General features: G+C 43.0%; 1 protein-coding gene across 1 annotated transcript in view; it reads right to left on the bottom strand.

Annotated features, from left to right (window-relative positions):
- Nucleotides 1-4,267, bottom strand: part of LOC126176863 (proton-coupled amino acid transporter-like protein CG1139) — a 112,834-nt gene extending 108,567 nt beyond the window's left edge. The window contains exon 1 of the mRNA XM_049924054.1: nt 4,203-4,267. The gene's annotated coding sequence lies outside the window, so the exon portion shown is untranslated. The remainder of the gene's footprint in view (nt 1-4,202) is intronic.
- Nucleotides 4,268-18,648: the final 14,381 nt, after the last annotated feature.

The following is an 18,648-nucleotide window of genomic DNA, read 5'->3' as shown; positions in this document are numbered from 1 at the left end:
TAGTCACTAGACATCATGAGAGAGAGTCCGCCCCCGGTAGCTGAGTAATCAGCGCGACAGAATGTCAATCCTAAGGGCCCTGGTTCGATTCCCGGCTAGGTCTGAGATTTTCTCCGCTCAGGGACTGGCTGTTGTGTTGTCCTAATCATTGTCGTTTCATCCCCATCGACGCGTAAGTCGCCGAAGTGGCGTCAAATAGAAAGACTAGCACCCGGCGGACGGTCTACCAGACGGGAGGGCCTAGTCACACGACATTTATGTGAGAGCAGAATGGTGCGCCCCGCGGAACTCACGGACTTCGAACGTAGTCACTTGTGTCATTCGCCTGTCCCGCGAGATTTCTACATCCCTAGCTCCACCGTTTCCGATGTGATAGTGAAGTGGAAACGTGAAGGGACACGTACAGCATAAAAGTGTACAGGCAGACCTGACCTCTCTGTTGACTGACAGAGACCACCGACAGTTAAAGAAGGTCGGAATGTGTAAGAGGCAGACATCTATTCAGACCATCACACACGGACTCCAAACTGCATCAGGATCCACTGCAAATACTATGGGAGGTGAGGAAACTTGGATTTCATGGTCGAGCGGCTGCTCATAAGCCACACATCACGCTGGTAAATGCCAAACGACGCCTCGTTTGGCGTTAGGAGCGTAAACATTGGACGATTGAACAGTGGAGTAACGTTCTGTAGAGCGACGATTCACGGCGATCCGATGGCAGGGTGTGGGTATGGCAAATGCCCGGTGAACGTCATCTGCCAGCGTCTGCAGTGCCAACAGTAAAATTAGGAGGCGTTGGTATTATGGTGTGGTCATGTTTTTCATGAAGGGGGCTTGCACCCCTTGTTGTTTTGTGACGCACTATCACAGCACAGACCTACATTGATGTTTTAATCACCTTCTTGCTTCCAACTGTTGAATAGCACTTCCGGGATGGCGATTGCATCTTCCAACACTATCGAGCACCTGTTCATAATGCACGGCCCTTGGCGGAGTGGTTACACGACAGTAACATCCCTTTAATGTACCTGCCTGCACAGTGTCCTGACCTGAATGCTATAGAACACCTTTGGGATGTTTTTGGAACGCCGATTTGGTACCAGGCCTCACCGGTCGACATCTATACCTCTCTCAGTATAGCACTCCGTGAAGAATGGGCTGCCATTCCCCAAGAAACCTTCCAGCACCTGATAGAACGTATGCCTGCGAGAGTGAAAGCTCTCATCAAGACTAAGGGTGGGCCAACACCATATTGAATTCCAGCATTACCAATGGAGGGCGCCACGAACTTATAGGTCATTTTCAGCCAGGTGCCCTGATACTTTTGATCACATAGTGTATGTGGCAGAACGTACTTCCGGTACGACTTATCATTTTTCATCCCGCCTTTCTCACCTTTTTCCCGTTAAATTAGTGTGTGGGAAGAACGATTGTCGATAAACCACCGTGTGAACCTTAATGTCTGACTTTCGCGCTGTGACCATTTCGTGAGACGCATGTGGGAGGACACAGAATCTCGCACGACTGTTTTTCCAACGTACACTCTCAGAACTGCGGCATAAAATCTGTCCATGGTGTACAATGCCTGTCATCTAGTTTCTGGCTCTGTACTTCGTTGAGCATCATAATAACGCCCTTGAGCCGACCAAACGACCCCACAACAAAAGGCATCCCTCTTCGTTGGATCACTTCTGTCTCTTCTGTTAACACACTGTAAATAGTAACGCTTCTATAATACTCCCCTGGGGCACTGACGAAATTATCTTTACATCTGTCGATTTCGCCCCGCCACAACAACGCCTCTCTCTCTCTCTCTCTCTCTCTCTCTCTCTCTCTCTCTCTCAACCTCTCTCTCTCTCTCTCTCTCTCTTTCTCTCTCTTTCTCCCTGTCTCTCTCTCCCATTTTGGGAGGGATTGCCGAAAAGTAATATCTCTGAATTTTTCATCTAGTTCTCAATATCTTTTGAGGTGTTACACAGCATGCATATTTATCAGTCGACGATACCGCTTCGCTGACGCAAATTGCAACGCTTTGCCGCTAGAGGGGTCCGAACTGTAGCGTGTGAGATACCGCTGTGTAACACGACTATGTTGGTGAGAGAGAGCGGGTCGTAAGATCTCAGAAAACTGAAACCACGAATTAGCGGGGTTCGTCCACACATGAAGTACTCTCTTCTTCAGCATGACAATGCCGTAGCACACAAGAACGGTGCGACATCTGCAATAATCCGACGCCTTGGGTTCACAGACATCGATCATCCTCCGTGCAATTCCGACTCGGCTCCATCAGAGTTTCATCTGTTTCCAGAACTTAAAGAACACCTTCGAGGACTTCAGTTAGACAGTGATGAAGCGGTGCAAGCAGCAATGCGGCTGTCGCTCCGTCAACGATGTCAGACACTTTACAGTGACGGTATCAACAAAATGGTCTCTCGTTACGAGAAAAATGGTCGCCAGGGTGCTAAATAGGTAGAAATGAATAATTACACTACTGGCCATTAAAATTGCTGCACCAAGAAGAAATGCAGATGATAAACGGGTATTCATTGGACAAATATATTATACTAGAACTGACATGTGATTACATTTTCACGCAATTTGGATGCATAGATCCTGAGAAATCAGTACCCAGAACAACCACCTCTGGCCGTAATAACGGCCTTGATACGCCTGGGCATTGAGTCAAACAGAGCTTGGATGGCGTGTACAGGTACTGCTGCCCATGCAACTTCAACACGATACCACAGTTCATCAAGAGTAGTGACTGGCGTACTGTGACGAGCCAGTTGCTCGGCCACCAATGACCAGACGTTTTCAATTGGTGAGAGATCAGGAGAATGTGCTGGCCAGTGCAGCAGTCGAACCTTTTCTGTATCCAGAAAGGCCCGTACACGACCTGCAACATCCGGTAGTACATTATTCTGCTGGAATGTAGGATTTTGCAGGGATCAAATGAAGGGTAGAGCCACGGGTCGTAACACATCTGAAATGTAACGTGCACTGTTCAAAGTGCCGTCAATGCGAACAAGAGGTGACGGAGATGTGTAACCAATAGCACCATATACCATCACGCCGGGTGATACGCCAGTATGGCGATGACAAATAGACACTTCCAATGTGCGTTCACTGCGATGTCGCCAAACATGGATGCGACCATCATGATTCTGTAAACAGAACCTGGATTCATCTGAAAAAATGTTATTTTGCCATCCGTGCACCCAGGTTCGTCGTTGATTGCACCATCGCAGGCGCTCCTGTCCGTGATGCTGCGTCAAGGGTAACCGCAGCCATGGTCTCCGAGCTGATAATCCATGCTGCTGCAAACGTCGTCGAACTGTTCGTGCAGATGGTTGTTGTCTTGCAAACGTCCCCATCTGTTGTCTCAGGGATCCAGACGTGGCTGCACGATTCGTTACAGCCATGCAGATAAGATGCCTGGATCTCGACTGCTAGTGATACGAGGCCGTTGGGATCCAGCACGGCGTTCTGTATTACCCTCCTAAACCCACCGATTCCATATTCTGCTAACAGTCATTGGATCTCGACCAACGCGAGGAGCAATGTCGCGATACGATAAACCGCAATCGCGATGGGCTACAATCTGACCTTTAACAAAGTGGGAAACGTGATGGTACGCATTTGTGCTCTTTGCACGAGGCATCACAACAACGTTTCACAAGGCAACGCCGGTCAACTGCTGTTTGTGTATGAGAAATCGGTTGGAAACTTTCCTCATGTCAGCACGTTGTAGGTGTCGCCACCGGCGCCAACCTTGTGTGAATGCTCTGAAAAGCTAATCATTTGCATATCACAGCATCTTCTTCCTGTCGGTTAAATTTCGCGTCTGTGGCACCTCATCTTCGTGGTGTAGCAATTTTAATGGCCAGTTGTGTAAGATGTACGATGTTAACAACGTTTGGCTTACTTAGAAACCTCTGTTTTCTCATAGAAAATTCAGATGAATTACTTTTCAGCATGTTCTCGTATTGGTATTCCTCCACGCATGTTGAAGGCTGGTTTGCAGGTTGCGTTCGGTATATTTAACTGATGCGAATATATGGATATTCGATCCGCCATTAAGTATATGAGATATCTTGGTCGTCCCAGTTAAGGAAAAATTGAAGTGAACTGAGGAATTGAAACCTCAAAGCCGGAGGACTGCGTCATCCGCTTAGATTTACGCAGAAGGTCTCACTTACCGCGAAGGAGTTAATGAAGCCTCGACTGCAACCACTGACTTGTGAACCGCTGCAGCCTGTCCGGACCACACTGTGCGACTGACGATTAGGGCCTAAGCTGCTCCCCACCAGTCACTGGCGCTCCTTCTCAAGTGGCTATCACTCTACTGGGAATTGTCTCCTACTGATAAGCTGATATGGACAACCTCTTCAGATTTTATGAAACTTACTGATTTAGATTACATTCATATCATTTAATTGAGCAATTGGATGTCAGTTGCAAAAGCAATTTCTCCATTTACTTTTTTTTATATATTCGTTGACATTAACCACGGAAATACAATAGTCATAAAGGAAGAAGCATAAACAAAAATGAAATTACAGTTCCACACTCAGATGTTGAGCATCAACCGAATGACCAAAAATCACGGAAGAGATTATACCATTCTAAGGTTTGCCGTGTACGGCGCACGAATGTTCCGGTTAGATGCGGCGTATGGCGCCAGTGCAAAACACGATACCTGACCAGTCTGTTACAGAGAGGTGTGTACTGAACATGACAGCACGTTGCAGATTAACCGACCCTGCACGTGAGATGATCACTGGTACAAGACGCATAGGACACAGAATATCGGACATTACAGCGTTGCCGGGCGGAGTGGCCGTGCGGTTCTAGGCGCTACAGTCTGGAACCGAGCGACCGCTACGGTCGCAGGTTCGAATCCTGCCTCGTGCGTGGATGTGTGTGATGTCCTTAGGTTTGTTAGGTTTAATTAGTTGTACGCTCTAGGCGACTGATGACCTCAGAAGTTAAGTCGCATAGTGCTCAGAGCCATTCGAACCATTTGATTACAGCGTTCCAGAGGTCAAAAGTTTTTGCGTGAATTTTCTACTCTGTCTACAAAAGTGAAGCACCCAGAAGGGAAGGAGCAAACTATACGAAACATCAATTCAGAGGATTACGTGATCTTATTTCACTGGTTACAAAAATCTAGCTAAATTTACAAAATTCTTGGCAGTATTAGTCTACTTATCAGTACGACGTATCATCCCACGGCCCAAGAGTCATGAACTGATATGGTTGCGAAGCACGTCATAAAGCCGTTGTATCCTCTGATGAGGCAAGCTGGCGTACAACTGTTGTAAATGGTCCTTGATATCCTGGATACTGACTTTCGGACCGAGCTGACGTCCGAGCTTGTCCCTGACATGTAATATCAGAGATAGATCATGGGTTCTTCCTGGCCACGGGGGTACCTCAGCATCACGAAGACACTTGCTAGAGTCACTTGCCTCTATGGACGAGGAATATCCTGTTGCAAAACGGCTCCACTGTTACGTGAGAGACAAGACATCCGGTTGCAGGATGTCCGTGACGTACGCTTGTACCGTCTGAGTTTCCTCCATCAGTATCGGCCTTAAACTCAGTTCATACCCAGTGGCTCCCCACGCCATGACTCCAATAGTAACAGCACTGTGCATCTCGAAAGTATTGGAAGAATGGGATTTCTCCACAGGCAGCCATCATACTGTCAAAAGATTGTCATCCGAGGTAGTGTAGAACCGCTATTCATCGCTGAACGTAATGCGACGCCATTCATCAGCGTACGATTACCGCTGATGGCGCCACTCCAAATGCTGCCGTATGTGTTTTGATGTTAGTGGCAGCCCATGCATGCGACGGTAATTCCCTAGCCCGGTCCAATGGCCCGGAATCACACGGCGCTTGTGTATTAATAGGTCCAAGGTTCCCGTTGTGCTAAGAATCGTTGATGAAACTTTAATGAGCATATTCAATCTTGCAATGCAAGATAACCCACACAAGTTCAGAGTCAGTGAACGTGACATGAGAAGAGCGATACTGCCGTGCTGGAGAAAGAATCAACCAATTGGCCCCAGTTCTTGAGTAATAGGCTTTAAAATCCCCCCTCCCGCCCTCTTCTTTCCGAACTGACGTTCCTGCCCGGACCTTTTTTTTTATTACCAGGTAGTATTCTTAGATATGCGCCCTCCCCCCCCCCCCCAGTAAATGGGAAGGACCATGCCGGAAGATAAATTCGCTGCAGGTAATAACATAATAACCAATTATAGAAGAAATGATAGGTACACGTGGGGGAGATGAAAACTAACAATTACTACTACAGCTAGTGAACTACAGACTACATTGGGTAGGATACGTGTCAGACGTGATCCATGACTGCCTCTTCCGAGTTCTGTCGAAACATCTACTCCCATCAGTCACCGCGAGGACAGCCTTCTTAGAGTGAGCGACTAATACACAGATTCTCTACCGTCTGGTTAAACAGAGCTCTGATAGCAAGCGAAATGCCTTATCTCATGCGAGCTTCGTCGTTCTCGTACCTTGTGTAGCGACCCTTTTTTCTATCCCGACTTCCGTATCTTGCATGAAAGTAGGAACGTTAATTTATCTATACATTGACTGGTATTGAGGGGTTTTGTTTTATCCCGGCTAGTTCTTAAATTAACCCCAGTGTGTCACTACACGTATTGTCTTCCCAGTTCTGAAGGAAAAAACCGTAAGTAAATTAATACTAGTGTTTTCAATAGATTCTCGTTCACTTGTTTCAGTTACTACTCTGCAGTTTATTCTTGGTGAAAATCACGTAACCTAATTATTTGTGGACCTAAATCGAAGTAAAGTTCAAGACGAATAGTCAGTTTCAAATTAACACGTTATTTTATTTAACAATAATTATTAATAAATCAGTTCATTCACACGATCGCATTCAAAGGGGTTCTTTGAATAAGTATCTAATATGGAATCCCGTCAATATCAGAGATACTAAACAATGTTCTGTCACTTTCGATAAAAAGATTGTTCCCGTTAAATATCCATAAACTGTCTCGAACTATGATTACTAGTCGCGTGAAGTGAAGCTTTTCCACTATCACAATACAAAGTCCGAATCTGTCCAAAAAATCGTTAATTCCGTAAAATATTTAAATCTTCACACGAAGTGACGTTAAAGTCCGAGAGATTATTGATCAACTCCCCGTTCCTCTAATATGACAAAAGTTCTAATTCTGATCTGAAATTAATGCTTCCCAAAAAACAATCTCGTCGCGATTTATTCTTGCGCCCTGGTTTAATAAAGCTCCTATTGTTTCTTCCTAAAGCTGTACGTCCTAATTGACTTCGAACAGACTAGAGGATAGAGACTGGAGTATCATAACTGCGTTGTATGTCTATTTATACTTTAGTAAACGCTATCTTTGGTGTTCAAGACCTACGTTCTGTGACTATAATATTGATTTTCTCATATATAAGAATAACTAATAATTTAATCATTTCTATCGTTTTTCCCCCCTCCCATGCTGCCAAAATTTATGATTAAAATTCTTTTCTTTTTCTATTATTTCTCTACTATAGATTTCCCTCTATTTGTCTCTTATTTCAATTTCGTAAATTACTACTTGTGGAGGGGTTTGGGACATTTTCTGAATTTATATTTCGAGGGCATGGGAGCTAATTTGGGAGCTATCTTGGTTTATTAACACCGAGAGGCGTTGTAGGTGTTACACCTGCCAAAGGGAAAGACAAGTGGTGGTAGAGGGTACCCTCCGCCATACACCATACGATGCCTTGCGGAGTGTATATGTAGATGTAGATGCAGGTGCCGTCGTCATGTATCGCTGTACCTTCTGCATCGTTTCTTGTAGTAGCCACCTTTCGTGTCGACGTCACTTGTGCTGTAGTAAACTGGAATATATACGCTTACGAACGACTGAGGTAGAGATAAGTACATTGCTGGACGGAGTTCGTAGTTCGCCACAGCGAATGGAAAAGTTCGGCGTGTCACGTGTCTAACATGGCGTCACACCTTGTACTGGCTGTCGGCGTGACTATCAAACCCAGCGTTAACAAGACGTATGCGACAGCCGCCTGATCGTACGTTTCCGACACTTGAGACGCTGTATCTTCGAGGCCACACAGGCGCTACTATTTTCTCGTGCCGCTGTGTCAAGGATACAGCAGTGAGTATTTCGATTCGTGGAAAACTACAGCTGCTGTGGGAAACATGTTTATGTCAGAGATCAGCGTCGACTATCGCTGGCTGTAACAACTGGTAGATAGATCGGCCAGAATGCAGAAAAAAACTGGCCTTTTAGATGCTTAATGACACACGGAGTGCAAAGGATTTCCACTATGAAACGTAGAAGACATGGGTGTTAGGTGAAACGAGTACATTGAGGGCCTCTATGTGTTGGAGGAAATGTTGATGACGTGATAAAGAAGAAATTGGAGTTGATATGGAAATCATTGTGTGTCAAGTTTTAGTGTCAAAATTCAACAGACCTTGCAAGAATTTTGTTCAAATAAGGCGGAGGAAGTTAGAACCAAACAATTATTCAGATAGTGAGTAATATCTGTGAGAATGGAGAGATACCATCGGACTTTTAGGAAAAGAACTCATCCACACACTCGCGACGTATCAAAGTCATATGAATAAAAGAATTTCAGCCAGCTTATCACCTTATTCATCCAAATTACTGACAAGATTAATATAAAAGAAAACGGAAAAGAAAACAGAGAATCTTTTAGTTGACAACTAAAGTTGCTTTAGGAAAGGTAAAAGCGCCGAAGAGGCAATTCTGACGTTACACTTGATAATGGAAGCAAGACTTAAGAAAATTCAAGGTACATACATGGGTTTGTCGATGTAGAAAAATCGTTCGAGAGCATAAAATTGTGCGAGATGTTCGAAACTCACAGAAAAATAGGTACAAGCTACAGGGAAAGATGGGTAATATACAATATGTCCAAGGACCAAGACTATAAGGCCAAGAGATGCCTGTACGGATTATAAAGAGCGGAAGACAAGGATGTAGTCTAGCCATCGAAGAAACAATGACTTAAGCAAAATAAAGGTTCAGGAACAGGTTTAAAATTTATGGTGAGTGGATATCAGTGCTAAGATTCACTGATGACGTTGCTACACACAGTACAAATAAAGAAGAATTACAGGACCACTTAAATGGGATGAACACACGACTAAATACAGGATATAGACTAAGAATAAACCAAAGAAAGACAAAAGTAATGAGGGACAGAGGAAAGGAGATTAGCGAAAAAGTTAACATTAAAACTGGAGATTATGTACGAGAAGAAATTGTTCTAAATTGGAGGAAAAATAACATCTGATTGATGGACGAATCATTGAGGATATAGAAAGTGAAATAACAATGGCAAAGAGGGAATTCCTTGTTGAAAAATCTGCTGTTTTAAAACATAATTATTTTGGGGAACAAGTTTCTGAGAATCTATCTATGGATCACAGCATTGTATAGAGTTCTATCATGGACCATGGGACAACTGACAGAAAAAAGAGAATCGAACCTTTTGAGATCACGTAAATTTTGAAAATTCACTGGACTAAAAAGAGAACGAATTAGGAGGCCCTCTGCAGAGTAAGGGAGAAGGGAGAGAAATAATGTATGGAAAACATGACTAGAAGAAATGATAGGACAAGACAGAAATTAGAATATTTTTGTCAACAGCTTTCTTACTAGTTTTATGTGTCCCCCAATAGTTTTCCTCCTGTGATAAACTCTTTATTGTAAGTAGAGCGGCTATGTTAGGTCTTGGCACATGTTAATCAATGGGATATATTTCAGACGAGTTGTCACACCCCTTCCCACTCCTTTCAAGGCCAACATCAGCATCAACCCTTCCTACTCCCTCCCCCACCTTCCTCTCCCCCTCCACCTCCCTCACACCTGCTACTCCTACCCTGCCCCTTCTCTGCCCATCCCCGAATTCTGTAGGCCAATTGTGTGGCATAAAATTAATGGCACATTGTCATGTTGGTTGTCAGATCTCCACCCCAAGTTGCTCTAGGCCTTCTGTTGATCAGAAAAGTCACCGCACTCTCTATGCGTGCCAAGCACACTAAGCTTCACTCATGTTTTGTACACCATAGCGAGAGAACCGACAGGTATTAAGCACTGCACAGTAGCTGGGCACCGCAGGATATCTTTGCGCGAGGTACCGCTAAGCACACCGGTAAGGCATGGAGATTATTCTGGATCACGTCCGTCTCTTTAGAGATGCGGCAGGTCCCGACTTTCTGTATACGGACAGCAATGCCCGTCCACACAGGACCGTCGAAGTATCGGATACACTGGAAAGTCATGATATTGAAGTATGGGATGACCTGCGTACTCGCTGGACTTAAATGCTATAGAATATGCATGGGATGCTCTTGGCAGACGTGTTTGTCAAGGAACACCCCCTCCAAGAACGTGCAAGAACTAAAAACCTCCTTGAGAGAAGATTGTGACAGTATCCCACAAGTTCACCTCAACGGTTTGGCAAGCAGCGTGAATAACAGCTGCAGAACATGCATTAGTGCCCGAGGAGGGCATATTCCTTATTGAGAGTCCGATATCGACCTTTATGTTGGGAATCTGATCTGTGTCAAACATGAACGTTATTTAGCTCTTTATCCTACTTTCCCATGTGGTGGAAACTGCACCATTTGTGTTACAGATATACTGCTCCACCTCTATTACGTATGTACTGTGTTTCGTGCTGTCCATCATTGCCTGTGATTGTTCCTGTCCAATAATGTCTCTGTTATTTAGCAATTGCCAAGTGTAGAAATGTAATGCTATGACTTGCAGTGAGCAGACTGACTGAACAGAAAGACGACTGTTTGCTCTTAAGATTCCTGGACGGGTCTTTGGTAGAAGCGGCTAACGTTTTTAACGGGCAATGAGTACCGTATCGTTTAACCACTTTGACTAGAGTGATGTTGCAGCCACCAGTTGGAATTGTTTTGAGCAACTGGTGGGTTGTTAGCCTTTGTTTTGTTTACGTTTAGCTTGCGTGGCATAACAGATATCTGACGCAAAGCACCGTTTATTATTAGCCCGTCCTCTTAAAGCAATGGCTATGCTTATGAATTTCAAGAGCCATTCTGTATAAACGTCCGTGATAATTGCCAGCTTCAACCAAAACTTCCGTGTTATTGAAATGGATAGTGTGATCACTCACACGCAATGCACTGCCGACGGAGGTATGCGCCTATCCTTTGCCTTTCGTAAGCCAAGTTCTGTTGTCCCGACTTCCCATTGGGATGTAATTTACAATCACGACTCCATAACAAGGCATCTTTTGCCTACAGTAGATTTCAACTAGTTCGAAATTTTCTTCGCATGTTTCTTGGTAACAGCTACGTTACATTTTCAATAAATGCGGACGATACTGTCTGTTGCTTTCCGAAAGTAAGTTTCAATTGTGTCCTTTCCAACGACGCCGGAGTGCTCATAGATTTATGAATACTTGCCGTACAATGTCCGGTCGGTGCAAAAACTTGAGTGAGGTTCCAAGGGCACTTTCGTGTCGCACGAACGACCACCGCAGACCAAATCGATAATATGCGCCTGTGTTGTTTCCCCCGACAAGGAGTTAGCTGGTTTGAATATCGTTGGTGGAAAAAATTTTCACCGCCAGTGTTAGGCGCCAAGGATTGTTGGGAGGCGCCGAGCTGCCGATCACCACGCTTTGTCCCTGGATTAAATTATAAATCGGTCCTTGGATGATTCAGACACTGTTGAAGGTCATCCGTCCGCCAGATGGAAACATTAAGCTCAGGGACACACTATTAGAGAAAGGTTGACAGTGTGCCGGCGCCGCGTTAACCCTTTCCCTTCCTTCATCCTCGTACAAAACTAACACGATACATGACTATCCATTATCTAATCTAAGTATCCGGACACCTATAGTAGACAATGATATGAGATGCATCCATCCTTCACCTTTAACGGCGTGAACATTGCCTTGGACAATTTCAGTGAGATGTCTGAATGTCAGTGGGGAATGACTTCCTCAAGAGCTGAAACCATAGTAGACAGTGATGTTGGACGATGGGGTCTGGAGTGAAGTCAGTGTTCCAACTCATGCCTGACGTGTTCCATTGTGTGCAAGTCGAGACTCTGTGCCGGTCACCCATGTTATTGCCCTTTAACTATTGCCTTGTAGGTGCATTCTATAGGTACATAATCACGCTCATAAAAACAGTGATCGTCTCCGAACTGTTCCTCTGCTGTACAATGCAGTAAAACGCGTTCCTGTTTCTCGGCATTTATCATTTTCTTACGCGGAGCACACCCTAACTAAGCAAAACGTTAGAAATGAACAAACTAGTATATTTTGCACATTTTCACTCACTAATAAGTCATGGTATCATTTTTGGGGGAAACTTAAGCTATAGGTATACGCACTACTGGCCACTAAAACTGCTAAATGAAGAAGAAATGCAGGTGATAAACGGGTATTCATTGAACAAATATATTATACTAGAACTGACATGTGATTACATTTTCACACAATTTGGGTGCATAGATCCTGAGAAATCAGTACCCAGAACAACCACCTCTGGCCTTAATAACGGCCTTGATACGCCTGGGCATTAAGTCAAACAGAGCTTGGATGGCGTGTACAGGTACAGCTCCCCATGCAGCATCAACACAATACCACAGTTCTTCAAGAGTAGTGACTGGCGTATTGTGACTAGCCAGTTGATCGACCACCATTGACCAGATGTTTTCAATTGGTGAGAGATCTGGAGAATGTACTAGCCAGGGGGCAGTAGTCGAACTGTATCCAGAAAGGCCCGTACAGGACCTGCTACATGCGGTCGTGCATTATCCTGCTGAAATGTAGGGTTTCGCAGGGATCAAATGAAGGGTAGAGCCACGGGTCGTAACACATCTGAAATGTAACGTCCAGTGTTCAAAGTGCCGTCAGTGCGAACAAGAGGTGACCGAGACGTGTAACCATTGGCACCCCATACCATCACGCCAGGTGATACGCCAGTATGGCGATGACGAATACACGCTTTCAATGTGCGTTCACCGTGATGTCGCCAAACACGGATGCGAGCATCTTGATGCTGTAACCAGAACCTGGATTCATCCGAAAAAAGGGCGTTTTGCCATTCGTGCACCCAGGTTCGTCGTTTATTACACCACCGCAGGCGCTCCTGTCTGTGATGCAGCGTCAAGGATAACCGTAGTCATGGTCTCCGAGCTGATAGTCCATGCTGCTGCAAACGTCGTCGAACTGTTCTTGCAGACGGTTGTTGTCTTGCAAACGTCCCCATCTGTTGACTCTGGGATCGAGACGTGGCTGCACGATCCGTTACAGCCATGCAGATAATATCCGTGTCATCTCGACTGCTAGTGATATAAGGCCGTTGGGATCCAGCACGGCGTTCCGTATTACCCTCCTGAACCCACCGACTCCATATACTGCTAACAGGCATTGGATCTCGACCAACGCGAGCAGCAAGGTCGCGATTCGATAAACCGCAATTGCGATAGGCTACAATCCGACCTTTATCAAAGTCGGAAACGTGATGGTACGCATTTCTCCTCCTTACACGAGACATCACAACAACGCTTCACCAGGCAACGCCGGTCAGCTGCTGTTTGTGTATGTGAAATCGGTGGGAATCTTTCCTCATGTCAGCACGTTGTAGGTGTCGCTACCGGTGCCAGCCCTGTGTGAATGCTCTGAGAAGCTAATCATTTGCATATCACAGCATCTTCTTCCTGTCGGTTAAATTTCGCGTCTGTAGCACGTCATCTTCGTGGTGTAGCAATTTTAATGGCCAGTAGTGCATTTTCAGAATAAAGAAGCGTTTTGTCAGAATTATATCTAGTGTTACTTTTAGAACATCCTACAGGGAACTCTTAAAAAAACTTGGCATTTTAACACTGCTTTACTGTCCAACAGAAAGTTCTGTAATTCAGTTTTAAACTTCACCACATTATCTACGTTAAATATGCTATGACAGGAATCTGAATTCCTTCATTCTCTTAAAATACGACAGGCGCGTTTTCTCTGTTGTTTCAGCAGATATTAGATAACTGCAAGTTCGTTTTGCAGTGTGTAGCTGGTGACAGCCCATACAAATAGTGCTCATCACGTCTTTTGTACAACACCCAGTGTCGTCAGAAAGCGTTGATTTGTTTCCTGTTCCAAACAAAATAGTTTCCGATTTTACGTGGCCACTCGATAGTGTGGTGCCAGATTAGTGAGATATTTGTTAACACGAAAAGTAAACCACGAAGAATGAACAGTACGCCAGCAGCGACTCAGCAGCGCTGCATGCTTGGCGGCAGCAGTCAGCGCGGGCCAGGCAACTGCTGTCTCTGCTGGAGTTCAAAATGGTTCAAATGGCTCTGAGCACTATGGGACTTAACAGCTACGGTCATCAGTCCCCTAGATCTTAGAACTACTTAAACCTAACTAACCTAAGGACATCACACAACACCCAGTCATCACGAGGCAGAGAATCTGCTGGAGTACTGGTTAGTCTTCACGGTTTACTTTCCGTGTTAACAAATATCGCACTAATCTGGGACCGCTCTATAGAACAGCGACGTATAACTCCGTATTAAAAATCACTCGGTTTGTAAAGGGAAACAAACTGATGCTATCTGTCGACACTGCATGACGCATGAAAGACATGATTAGCCCTATTTGTATGGCTGGCTCCAGCTACACATAGCTGAAACGAAATTGCAAATATCTGCAGGAACACCAGAAAAAATTCGCCTGACAGCATTTCTCAAGAAATAGCGCAAACATGAATATGATGCAAGGACCAGAAAAATCTGTACATAGAATTAACTAGGGTTAACGTTAGTACAGAAAGGAATCATATGAATGATTTCAGATTCCTGCCAGAGCATATTATATTTAATGTAGAGAATGTGGTGAAGTTTAAAACTAAATTACACAACTTTCCGTTGGACAGTAAATTGTATTTTCATATAAGCCCTTAAAATTAAAATTTGGGCATTTTTATATTTAGTACTGAACTTTAATACAATAGTCTTTCGCAGTGTTAGTACTTTTATTGGACTTAAATAAAATGCACATCTTTTACTTCTTTCTACATTCTATAAACTGCTGTCAGCAGAATCAGTGGAATATAACTAATGTAATTACAACGTGCCTATACTTTTGTAACTTCCTTCACTACGTATGTTATTCATTTTACTTAATTTAATTTACATAATGATGTTTATTTCTTGGACGAACTGCTTCTTGCAGAACTAGACCTGAAGATTGTCCATACGTCAAACTCAGACTGGTTACGAAAACAAATACGGCATCTATCTAGCTAGGACAGCCACGACTTTTGTTTCAGTATACCGACGTTCTTCTGAGAAATTTTGAAAACTCTGATAATCCAACCCACAGAGAGTAGACTGAGATTAGAATTCCACTGCTTCCAGATATGAATCACCACATCTTGTCGGTAGCGGCATTTATGTCTGCGATATCTCACAGGGCTCTGGTAATATCAAAAAATTGCGACAGTGGAACATTAGGAAATCTCAGCTGTCTAGTTATCTTCAAATACCTGGAAAATTATACTCCAGGAAACAACTGTACTCAATTGTTAATGGACTATCTTATCATGATGCACAGTTAATTGAGATAACAGTGTGACACCTTACAACCTGGAGGCAGGTTTTGTTCTGAGCAGTGAGGCTTGTTAACGAGGACAGGATACAGTGTTTCAAGAGGAAGCCAAAAGGGCTGTTACGGGATGAGGTTACGTAGAAAGAGATGCTAATGTCAGATTCAATTTATTGCATGTGTAATTGCGTCAACATTTGAAAGTTGCTTTCCTAAAAAAATATCCAAAAATCCATCAAAAAATAAGTAAAGCGTGGAAAGCTAAGGGAATTAAACTCTTGTATGAGGAAAAGGGAATGCATTACTTGCATATTACAAAAAACACTGCAGTATTTTAAGGAAAACCATTAAAATGTCGAGAAGTATGCATGTCCCAACAAGAATAAATAACGCAAATCATAAGATTAAAACTCTATGAGATATTGTAAAATGGGAGACAAGACAGCCAGTCATTGTACAAGATTCATGACAATTAAACTACATGACAATTTTTGACTGATAATTCACAAGTTGCAACTACTTTCAACAATCACCTTCTAAATGTAGCAGTAAGTTAATATATTAAAAATGTCATTCCAGAAAACTTTAAGCATCCTTCACTGAAATTAATACAATTATAAAAACTCTGAAAAACAAAAGTTCTTCTGTGGTTGATGCTATTTCAAACAGAATTCTGAAAAGTTGTTCCAACTTAATAGCTAATGTCCTTAGTGATATATGCAATGCATCACTGGCACATGGAATTTTTCCAGACAGGTTAAAATATGCGATAACTAAACCGCTTTGAAAGAAAAGTGACAAGGAAGACTTAAACAATTGGCATCCAGTTTCCTTAGTGACAACTTTTTCCAAAACAATCGAAAAAGCAATGCGCTCAAGAGTAGTCACTCACTTAAGTGGAAACAATACACTTAGCATACTACAGTTTGGGCTCCAGACAGATTGCTCATCTGAGAATGCTATTTAAACATTCGCTCATCAAATAGTGGAAGCCTTAGATATTAATGTACCACCTGTTGGTATTTTTTGTGGTCTTTCCTAGGCTTTCGATTATGTAGATCATGATACTCTCTTATAAAAAGTAAAGTTTTATGGATTTGATGGCTTCACACACGGCTGCTTTGAATCATACTTGACAAACAGAACGAAAAATTTTGTGCTGAGTAATTAAGACAACGGCGGGAAGGTGGAAAATTTTAGTGGTTGAGATAAAAATCACAGCCCAAAGGGCTCAGATCTAGGTCCACTCCTATTCCTTATTAATGTGAATGACCTTCCATGTTACATTCAACAAACAAAATTGGTACTTTTTGCAGACGATACTAGTGATATAATTAATTCTATTAGAGAGAAAGCAACAGAAGAGTTATTAAACGACATTTCCAAAGAAGTATTAAGTGATTATCTGAAAATGGACAGTCTTTAAATTTTGAAAAAGGCTTACATTCAGTTCTGTCCAACAAAACGAGCCATTCCAACAACTTAGAGTATAGTGCTCCAAATTTCTGGGTGTGTGTATTGATGAAAACTTGAACGAGAAGAAGCACACTACTTAGCTGATCAGATAATTAAGTTCAGCTACTTTTGCTCTTCATACAATCGATAATCTTGGAAACAAACGTATCGGCCTGCTGACATATTTTGCATATTTCCGCTCAGTAATGTTGTACGGAATAATTTTCTGGGGTAACTCATCAAAGTATTGACTGCACAAGAGCGAGCAGTAAGAATAATACGTGGTGTTCACCCATGGACGTCGTCTAGGCACCTCTTCAAGGAGTTACGCATTTTAACTCCGCCCTCACAATACGTAGTTTCGACAAGGAAATTAGTCATAATTAATCCATTGCAATTTGAGTGATGTACATACCTAAAACACTAGACGGAAAAATGACCTTTATTGCCCATTATTAACGTTGTCGGTGGCTATGAGACGAGTTCAGTATGCAGCAATAAAAATTTTTGATCGTTTGCGAATGACATAAAATGTCTGACAAGTTTTAAGTCTAATTTAAAATCATTTCTCCTGGACAACTCTTTATATTCCATTGACGAATCTCTACTTGGAGAAAAATAAGCTTGTTTTAAGTGTAATGGCATGAGTAGATATAAAATGATGTGTTCATTAATGTTAACATCAAACATGTACACATATCTTGTAAACTGACTCGTTCCACATCATTTCCATAGAAGAATCGTTCAGATGACCTATAAAACACGTAACTAATTAGCTAACTAACTAACTATCAACATCCCTATAAAACAACACATTTGAAGTTATTCGATATTTATAACGTATGACCAGGTTTAAGGAAGACCTCGAATACATTGGCCTGTACTCGGCCCTTTTGAATAATAAAACTTGTTACGATGACCGACTAGAATTCCAATGTTCTGACTAAAACTCTGAGGTTCTCCCTCAAATGAGTCGTAGGATCACTCCTCGCGGTTCCTATCAGAACTTCTATCCAACAGTGACTCTCTTTTTCAGCATCGGTTCTGTCACGATGATGCGGGGATGAAGTCTCTGGGAGTCACGATTAACTGCTACATTGAAAGTTCAACTTTTTGTTGGTGTGTTCCACAATCCTTATACTACACATTGTAACGAGAAAGGTGGTGAAACTGCACTCCCGTAGATCAATGTGCCCATTTCAAATTCCGAAGACCGATACATAATTTACACATCAAATAAGTTTTTCAACTTTGCTCCTACCACCTTCTTCTTTTTCTCTAACTGTCGTGTCAGAATCCTCAGACGACTTCATAGACTGCTGCTCTAACCTCTGCCAGAACAAAGAGATTTTCAGAGTCGTTTTCCATTCTCTGATTTCTCCAAACACGATATATGTGAAGTGCCATATACTCACTTGTAGTCTATTTTGTCTTCTGGTATTACAAGCAGCAGGTAGTAATTTTTACCCGACACTACATCAGCTAGGTACATTATCGGTATTATTAATTCTCTATACGTACAAACTATATCGGGAACATAATTGCTTTGTC

Source organism: Schistocerca cancellata, chromosome 3 (assembly GCF_023864275.1).
Source record: "Schistocerca cancellata isolate TAMUIC-IGC-003103 chromosome 3, iqSchCanc2.1, whole genome shotgun sequence".
Lineage (NCBI taxonomy): Eukaryota > Metazoa > Arthropoda > Insecta > Orthoptera > Acrididae > Schistocerca > Schistocerca cancellata.
Note: the sequence above shows the minus strand (reverse complement) of the source record. Positions and strands in the feature narration are given on the sequence as shown.